This window comes from Epinephelus fuscoguttatus, linkage group LG15, assembly GCF_011397635.1.
Source record: "Epinephelus fuscoguttatus linkage group LG15, E.fuscoguttatus.final_Chr_v1".
Classification (NCBI taxonomy): domain Eukaryota; kingdom Metazoa; phylum Chordata; class Actinopteri; order Perciformes; family Serranidae; genus Epinephelus; species Epinephelus fuscoguttatus.
Genome location: NC_064766.1, coordinates 36,291,437 through 36,301,753, shown reverse-complemented (window position 1 = coordinate 36,301,753; position 10,317 = coordinate 36,291,437).

Below are 10,317 nucleotides of genomic sequence, written 5' to 3'. Positions count from 1 at the left end.
ATTGTATTCCATTTCTGCCAATATATCTCCCTAAATCCTAAATACTTGACATATGTCAATGCTGCTTGTACAGCTTTTTTCTTCTGATCCCAAGTGGCCACAAATCAGTGGATACAGATTTAATCTCTGCAGTTATGAGTAATATGTTAGTTTGCTTTTTTACACACCGACAGATGAGAAAATCAGTATCAATTTCATCTCATTACTAATAAGATCAAAAGTTTAGAACATATCAGATAGATTAATGTTCTTTAGGCAAGATTAATGTGTGGAAATTGTGTGGAAATACAAGTCTTTGAAACTGTGGGAGAGTTTATGCCTTCCAGATATGTCTTTCCTAGTTTCTTGGTAGACTCAGGGCAGCTTACCTCCTGACAAAATTTTCAGTCAGCTCTTGTTACCTTTACAAAACTAAAGATAGGCTTGAGACTTAAATTCAAAGATAGCCATGCTACATTTTGTTTTTCGGTAGTAAAGCTATCAGAGGATCGGCTGTATGAGTTGTATTTGTTTTCCCTTACAATATCCACTTCTAGCTACAAAAGCGTGATATAACTTTTATGGATATGTTTAGGCATTCCCAGCACGTGGTTGGGGAAAACTCTTTAGTTTAAAACTGAAAAAAGCAGCAATCAGACATAAGATTCAGGATGAGTTAACTTAAAATTTAACCAACACCACAATCTTAACCTAACTGTGTTGTTGCTTAACCCTAACCACCTGCTGGACTCATGATGATCACCCTGGTCTTTGGGGTTAAAGTCCTGCGCCCAACATCCACCGCAATTCCTCCCTCCAACCTTTGTACGCACAAAAACGTAGCACTTCCTTGGTTGGAAAAATGCCTGTGAACATATTTAGGCAGAAAGTACATTTCCCAACACACCCTAAATTGGCTAAGCTAGTTAGTGGTATATAAATGTCATTTCTAGGAGTTAGAGTTCAGCGAGGACAGAGCAGGAGGTGGCCTCTAACACGCTTAAATTAATGCAGTTTGGAAGCTGCAGCACAGAACACGTTGACAGTGTGAATGTAGATTAAGTAGCAGGAGCACTTTGATGTGTCTTTGGATGTTTTAAGTTTTCTTTCGCTATTAAATATTTTACTATTGGAATCTAACATTTTACAGCCTTTCATGCCGACCCTTTTGAAAAGATGAATTTTGGTGGAATAACACTTTAAAATCTTCTTCTCTATTCTTTTTATTTTTCTGACATATATAGCACATGTGTGTTTCCAAAAAAAAAATTCTATTTTTAATCACTTCATGTGTCTCGAAAAGCAAGCACAGGATAACTCAAGTCTTTATGTTGCATTAACCTGACTTGAGGCTGGGGCTCAGTACTTTCTTTGGCAAACCATTGCAGTGTGCAGGCACATTTTTTCAACCCAGCTGAATAAAAGACGAAACCTCACTCAGACGAGGTACAAATGAGTGTGGTACAACAGAGCCAACTGAGAGTTCTCCGTGCTGCGGTGGGGGCCGACCTGCAGCCAACCAGTCTTTCAGCGAGCCAGCCTCTGTCAGACCAGGCAGTCCAGAGTGCATAGCTTACCGGAAACCAGGGCAGTTTGATTGAGTTCCTGTTATTGACTGCTTTTTTTGTGGAGCGCAGGTTTCTGCCAGGTTAATTTTTTCCTCTGCCAGCTGTCAGAACACAGACTGTACAGAACCGCACACCCAAGCACTCAAGGCCCCACCAACGCTTTCAACTCCAAATAGTCATTTGTCATCCTATGGCAAGCATGCAATATTTGATAAGCAATTAAAAGTCTGAATGTTCCCTTTTCTCCATAGATTGTGTTAGAGGATATTTGTCTGCACGCCTTGTCCGACTGTGGCTTCTGTGTATTCTGGAGCAGGAAACCCATAGCGTCCCTCAGACAGTAAATCAGCCTGGGGATTGGGATGCTCCTGTTCAGAGGAGGGCTAACTATGTGGGATGGAAGCAGTGGAGGTTAGGCGGTGAGAGGTAATGCATTGTTTGGCCCCGTCCCAGCCCATATGAGGCCTGTGCTGGCTGGAAACCCTGAAAGATGTGTTTGTTGTACAATAAGTTGTAGCACCATTGCCATCTGGGTAAAGACCTTCGGTCAGCGCTGCACAGACGTGTGTGTGGTTCTCTGTGCCAGAAATAATAATAATAAAACAAAGAGGCCCATTCATTCCTCCTCCCCCAAGATGAATTTACCGCAGTAATGATATTAGAGGTTCAGAGAGGATTAGCAAAGTAGCAGACTTTTTTTCTTTTAATGTCACTGCTGAGGGCATCCAACATCCCTAAATCCATTTGAAAAGGGACCCGGTGGATAGAAATCAAACATGCATCATATCTTAAACAGCTGCTCAAGCAGAGCTGCCGGTACAGAAAGCCATTCTTCCTGTGGTGTGACATTTGTGTCACCTTTGAGAATGAAAGCGTCTTATCATGCAAACAAATCTGCTCTGAAAAATGGAAAGGGAGTCAGTCCGTAAGGTCAAGTGAGGTAGTCAGATTGTTAAATGGCGTAGGTTCTTTTTAAAATTAAGTTATATTAAAGGAACACTTCACCCACAAAGTGATCATTTATAAACCAATAACCCATGTTATGCTGACCTTGTGAGGACAACTTTTTTTCCCTCGCATGCCTCCACGATGAACAAAGAATCCACAAAGAAAATTCTTGACGAATCATAAGTAAAATGGTGATGCATTTAACGACAGCAAAACTATATCAAAACATCAGTTTACAAACTCTAAAACAACTCCTGCAGTATAACACAAGTCTCATTTATCCAGTCATACGCTCAGTACTTCCCAAACACATGCATTTTTGCTATAATCTTATTATTTGATTTCTACATAAACATTCCCTTGCACGGACGAGTAGTGCTGGGCAAGTGCGTGCCTTTGAACTCTGCTCAGTGGAAAGCACAAGCAGAGTTCAAACACATTCTCACACTTAAATCATCAAATATAGATGCTTGGTCAGTGGCCCTGTAATGCGCTACGTACCTCTTCTGAGTCAGCTTTGGACGTTCAGGGACGCTATGTCAATGTACATGCATTGTCGATTTTCAAAATAGTCTTTTTCCAGTTTCTGCTCGTTAAAAGCAAACAGTCTTTTTCAAAATGAACTGAGCGTAGCATAGGTTAAAAATAATCCAAAAACCTTTGTTTTTAAGTTTACTGCCTTGTTGTTGGGTTCAGAAAAATAACCATCATGGTTTGACTTAAGTACGTTTGTTATGTCATGTGACTTACGTCGCTAGCATTGTAAGCTACACAAACTAGCACAGTATGTCGTTAAACCAACTGACCTTTGGTTTCACACAGGACACAAACCACAGTCTCCAAGGTAAAAGTTGGGTGTTGGTTTGATTCAGCCACCTTCCCCTTCATTGTTATAACAACCCAGTCTCACTCTGAAGTCGTCGAAAAGCAGTGCTTGGTCAGAGAAATCTTGCGTCAGACACAGACAAAAAAAGCCATATTTTCACGTCATCATGATATGTGGTTGGTCGCCATTATTGTTTAACAGCGCCCAGTGCCATCGGGGGAAACGTGGTAGGACAACAACGTAAGTTAAGACGGCGAAAGTCCCAGTAGGGTTGGTGGGAGTGGTGCTGGATGGGTCCAACAACCACTGATTTTCACCTGGGAGGGTGTAAAACCAACTACGTGCTGTTGTTGCTGAAGGACAAACACGGTGTGGTGTTGTACTGACGTAGAGACTGTATGCAAACTGTACATTTCCTGTGAAAACAGAAGTGTATTTTGAAAACAGGCAGAAATTCACACGGCGTCCCAGAATGTCAACAACCAACGCACCCAGGGTACCTTTCACATCATATCTTGATGCGGAAAGTCCATGACCAAACATTGATATGTAACGAGGTTTGCGTGAGAATGTGTTGGTTATGATATGGTTGTAGCCCAGAGCGTGATAACATGCTGCTACTCTGGGTGTCACCATGCGATGGTGTCTGATGCTGATGGGCCACTGACTAAACGTCGGTATTTGAAGAGTTGGGAGTGACAGTAGGTTGTTCAAATGCACGTGCTTGCTCAGGCATGCTAGTCATAAGTGAAAGTGTTTTAAACAGTAAGATTTTAGCGAAAAATGCATGTGTTTGGGGAGAACTGAGCGCACGACTGGATGAAGGAGACTTGGATTATACTGCAGCGTTGTGTGAAAGTTTGTAAATGGATGTTTTGTTATAGTTTTGCTGTTGTTTTACTTCAAATGATCAGAAATGTCTCTGCCTTTGTATTCTTTATTCAGTGTGGAGGCATGAGAGAGAAAAGCAGCTGCCTTCACAAACACTTACATCCTGAAACAATGTGACAGTGTGTCTTTCCTCACTGTCTTCTCAAGGCGAGATATACCATTATTCCACAGATTTCTGGTGTTCATATTATACGTCTAGACAAACACCCCCTAACACTCTCTCCCTCTGCCCATATCCACATCCTCTTCCGGCTACCGTCTGTAGTGAGAGAAGTGTGATATGAAGACTGCTACAGAGATCTCAGGTGGATAAGTCAAGGACTGCATGATGTATTTCTCTGAGGCTGTGTCCCAAATCATCTCTTAATGCAGAGTGCAAAATGTACGCACAGATTCCAACAATGTGTTTTGATTACTGAACAATTAGTTTTGCGATCAAACCATTTTATTTTGCACAAAATAAAGTTGCACAAACATATTGACTTACTCAGTGTTTGTCACTTATTTTTTCAGTTGGCAGAAGAACAATGTAACATCATCACTGCTGCATTACAACATGTCATTAAAGAGCCTCTGCTGATATTGATTTGGCGGCACCACCAAGCCACCTGTCAGCAAACACAGCAATCCATTAAGAGCTACCCAGTGGTGCTGATTGCTTTGCCCCTGACCCCAGTTGCTTGTTTACTCAGGGCATGGTTGCCAGTGAGGGGGTGGAGGGGGGCGTTGGGGGTGGAGAGGAATAATTTGAATTCCATAGAGTGGAGCTGTGGTGAAGGGTGCAGGTCCCTTTTCCACCACCCTCTATCCCCTCCACCCATACTCACACAAACACCCAGTCAGTCTCTGTGTGATGGGCTGAAGCCAGGCTCCTGACACACCGCCGGCCCACTGCCTGCCTGCCTGGGTAGAGCGGGGACGTGTTGATACAGCTGGGGTAGGCAGAGGTGCCGAGAAGTCAAGTGACTTGACCGGGGTCAAAGCCCCTCTCTCAGCCACACACACGAATACAATAACGTGTGCACAGACTCACAATGAGCACAGATACACTAAGTCTTCATCATCTCTTTGAGGCAGGAACTGCCTAAAATTTCTCCTCAGGAAAGTTTTATTGTCTGAGCTGCTTCGGCTTTGCTCAGGAATGTGTTTATGAAACACCCTCAGATTGCCTGTTCTTCCTTCCTCTGTGGATTATACCAACCTTTCAACGTGGGCACACTTTTAAGTCTACCTCAGCTCTCACCTTTCTTGTTTCTGTAGTTGACTTAAATCTTTGTGAGAGCCAAGAACAGCTCAGGAAGGCAAATAGACCACAAAGGAAGCCAACATCCTTCTCACTGCTGGGACGTTTTTAATGTTTTGCTTCAATCGTCAACCAGTAGGAGGTGTATTGTATTGTGAGTCACAGCTTTATCGTCAATAAGTGCATGTTTTTGACTGCTGGTGCACAATTATTGCTTCCCTCCACCTCTAATCTTTTCCAACAGATTTATTATGGGTTTGAATGAGGAGGTTTATATACTAAGCTGTCTTGCTCCTTTTTCTTTCCAGTGGTGCTCTGGAAGAAGGGATAATATTTCAGACAGCTCCCAGAGCACCGCAGCGCCAGCCTGGTTCTGTTACCCTGCCCAGGTCTCCATCTCTATCTGTCTGAGGTTGTGTTAGACTGACCGCTCTTCGCTGTTCTGACAGGGCAGGAGCGTGTTTCCACCTCATGAGTCAGCCCGCGGAGGCCCAGGTGTTTTTAATCCAAACTCCGAACAGTCCCTGAAGAAGATTGATGAGCCTTGTTATATGTGTCCAGACAAATAGTAACTACCCTCAGCCATGCCAGACGGCACACACACACCGTCTCTCTCTCTCTCTCTCTCTCTCTCTCTCTCTCTTAATAGGTGTGCTTTTGAGTGAATTATTGAGTGATTGAGTGAGGGAGTGAGTGAGGGGTTGTAGGTAAACATGTATGGGCAGGAGTGTGTGTGAGGGTGTGTGCCCCCTTGTATAGGTGTCAGTGCGGAATAGAAATATGTTTTACTGAACTGGAACGAATCTGAGTCCTCTGCTTGGGTCAAATGACTTCATTAAAAATTAAGAAAAAACAAGACTAAGAGGCTACAGACATGCTAGCACCTCAGCGGAGCTGCTTCGAGCTAAATGCTAACATTATGCATGCTAATGTGACAATGTTTAAGGGACTGCTCGTAGTGTTGAACCTACAAAACATTATGACTTGAGTCTGGACCTCCTTTTGGCTATATGAAGCTTTAAAACAAGTTTTAGCTCATTGTTTATCTATCTTTATATTCCATTTCCTCTCACCGCTCTCATAGCATTGTTCGATTGCAGCAGGCAGTTGTTTTCATACATTAAAGCTTTAAAATCCACAAACTGCAGACAGGCACAGTTGGGAGCTATCAAGTGCGGACCATTTATCAGACAAAATGCCAAATACTGTTCTTAAGAGTTGGTAGAGACCAAAAACAGAGCTTAAAAAATTAATGAATATTGGGCTTACATTTTTCACATGGCTAGAAACATGTCTCTAAATGCTAATGTTGTGCCACAACTGCTGGATGTGTGAGCAACTGTTTGCTAACACCTTGTTTTCGCAGCTGGCAAGTGGCCAAAAAAAATCTGTCACGCTAAAAACTCCCCTAACCCTAACCCCATGATAGGACACTCCTGGGCAGAGCTGTGGCCAAAAAATGGAAAGGAGACTTTTAGTTCTGGACAGCCAAGCCACTCATTTTGACAGTAATTGATAAACTCTGCCATAACCCGACATCACCTTCCAATATCATCGCTACCATAACCACAGATTTGACTGGGACCCCACCACCTCTGTCCCCCCATCAAACAGCGACCACCCACTCAAAAATAAAATTGGACATGCCTCTACCTTGGTCCTCCAAGTTGAGGAGCAAAACTTTTCCTCCTTGCCATTCCTCTCCTTCCATGTCACACACCAGCTCAGCAGATCAGTGCACCCCAACTGAAACCCAAATCCAAACCCAAACCCTAACTCAACCCCAACCCCAACCCTGACCCTTAACCCCACAATGGGACACTCCTGCAGAGTTATGGCCAAAAATGGAAAGGGGACTTTTAGTTTTTCTGGATTTTCACCGCCTTCCCGATGTCCTACAAGACCAGTTCATGCCAAATCCATAGAGCCATCAACCATCCTTCTACAGCATTCCCCTTTGGAAGTTATTCCCAGAAAGCCCCTTCCTGGGGTGTTTATTACCCCTCCTTCCCTAACCCCTAACCCCCCAACCCTGACCCTATTTAGTCAAACTAGAACTTTACTTGTTGTGCAGCAGTTGCAGTGCATAGTAGAAAATTGTGTAAATATATCTAGAGTTCAATGAAAACAAAATATAAACGATCATATGCTGCAAATCCAAAAAATACACAATGTCAAAAAGGAAGTAGTTCACAGTAAGGATCATCAAAGTTCTGAAATGAAACAAATGAAGGTTTAACATTTAAAGGGAAATTTCGGTTTATTTCAACCTGTCTCCTATCGTCCTCAATTTGTTTCAAGTGAATAGTGACATAAAAATAATAGTTAGCATGTTAGCCGTTAGCCTAGATATAGCCGGGGCGCATAGTAGCGTCAGACCTCTTAAAACGTAAGTGAACGGGCAACCTTCAAGTGCAAAGTTAGTCCACTAAACAAGCTTTTTTCCACAAAGACTGCCTCGTATCGTTAGGATAAATGTCAGAGAACATATAGAAAACGACATGTAAACGTGTTGTCTTACCTTACCGGTGTGCTGCCATGTTTGTTTACCATTTAGCTCTGCTTTCCAAAGCGCGGCCGAAATATATCTCGCGAGCTCTAGATAAAGCCCAGCTGGATACTACTCCAGGTGGAGCTGTCTCGTCCTCGGTCACATCCAGACCTTGAAAATAAGGCTGCAACCGGTCCCATTCCTTGCAACAGAGGCATTCCTCTTCTGTGGGCACTGGGGCACAGCATTCACAGGTACACCACCAATCTCCAGAGCTACGCAGCCTTGCAGCAGCCATTCCTCCTCTCTCGTCCTCTGTTCTTCAATTTCACGAAGCTCTTCGTCAGTGTATTCTGGCTCAAATAAATAAGGGCGGCCATCAAACTCTGCAAAATCAAATTCCTCCTCTACAAAGTCGAGGTCTGGCAAAAAGTCAGCCATTATTCTATAAATCTTTCATAAAATAAATGAATGAACTTTTCAGGCTACTGTCCGATTCTGCCTTCCAGCTGTTGCTGCTTGTTCTCGCGATATTTCGACCGCGCTTTGGAAAGCAGAGCTAAATGGTAAACAAACATGGCAGCACACCGGTAAGGTAAGACAACACGTTTACATGTGGTTTTCTATATGTTCTCTGACATTTATCCTAACGATATGAGGCGGTCTTGTGGAAAAAAAGCTTGTTTAGTGGACTAACTTTGCACTTGAAGGTTGCCAGTTCACTTACATTTTAACAGGTCTGACGCTACTATGCGCCCCGGCTGTATCTAGGCTAACGGCTAACATGCTAACTATTATTTTTATGTCACTAGTCAGTTGAAACAAATTTAGGATGATTGGAGACAGGTTGAAATAAACCGAAATTTCCCTTTAAGATGTTCAGTTTAGCATGTTAGCATATTAACGTGCTAACCAACATACTGGCATTGCAACACTGGGGTTACAACACTGCAGCGAAAAATTCCCCTGCTTCCAAAAAAGCATTTTCCCCAAAGGCTAAAGCTAGAAACTTTTTCGGTGTAAGCACCAGGCTGACAATTCTCACAGGGCTGAATAGGCAGCATCTAATTAATACATTTGTGACTGCCATATGCTGCAAATATGGCTAAAGAGAAGTCTGTTATTGTGACAAAGCAAGTACACACAAGGTTAAATGGGTCATATTACCATGTCATGGAGTTCTATTGTCAAATACTTTCTACTCTTTTTTTTTTTTAGCTGGGCTGCTGTTTTTGATCACCTATCCCATCTGTGACAGAGCACGACTGACTTTGTATGAGAGGGAAGTGCTGGCACCAGGCACTGGGCACTGTGGGGGCCTCTGGTCTTATCAGCAGCCAGGTCATAAGGCAGACTGGCGGGACATATAGGCAGGGACACGGTGGGACAGGAGGAGGCAGACGGACTGGGAGAGGGAAGAGGGAGGGAGAGGGGACTGTGGGACTGCTCCATACCCGCCGTTGTGAAATAGTTCTCCCGGGGGACCCCTGCTGTGCAGAACAGGCATGGAGGGGGCAGATAACCACAGCAGAGGATGAATAGATGTGAGAACAAAATGAAGGGAGAATAACAACAGTAATATCTACCCAACATGCTGAAAAAAAAAAGTGGTTTGCTCATTGTTTTTCAGTGGTGTTTTTGATGGTGACGCCTTGTTCAAAACATGTCTATCAACTCTTCAGTGTTCGAAAACTGATAGTACATTTCATTCAAAACAAAAAGAGAAATATGTGCAAACATTTAGGACTTGAACTACACAGGCACATTTGTATTTTGCAGCAAAACTGCACTTGCGAGTTTGTGTATAAATGTCTTGCTCTCGGGTGTTTGCGGCGTACATACTTTACTGGCACAACCTGGTTCTCTTCTGGTCTCACTCTTTATTTTCCAGCCTTTTCTCCGAGTGCCTGCAATTCCTCAGGTTGCTGCTACAGTGGAGGACAGGCCCACAGGGAGCCACCACTGTAATGCTAAACTGAGCCGTTTACCACTGTGCCTCTGGTGCCAGCAGGCCTGCCTCGCTTAAAAACACACTCTCTAAGATATCCTTTCCAGAGTTCAGCTCACTGCGCTGCTTAAGTGCACCAGCCACCTTATTCAATTAGAGCTTCGTTAGAAGCCATTTGAACGGCAATTAGCTTGATTGTCTGAATGGTGATTTATGGAGCCGGGAGTAGGATTTTCCCTCTGCTAGCTCTCCTACATGTCTGGTGGATATCTGCAGTTATTTGGTGGATGATTTACATGCACAACAATGACAAGCAGGTGTGGAAAATAAGTGAAGTGGTGAGTGGAAGGGAAAGGAATGAGGGGAAGTTGATGGAAATGATGGAAAGAGAGAGATAGATTGTAGAAAAGAGACAATGGTGGG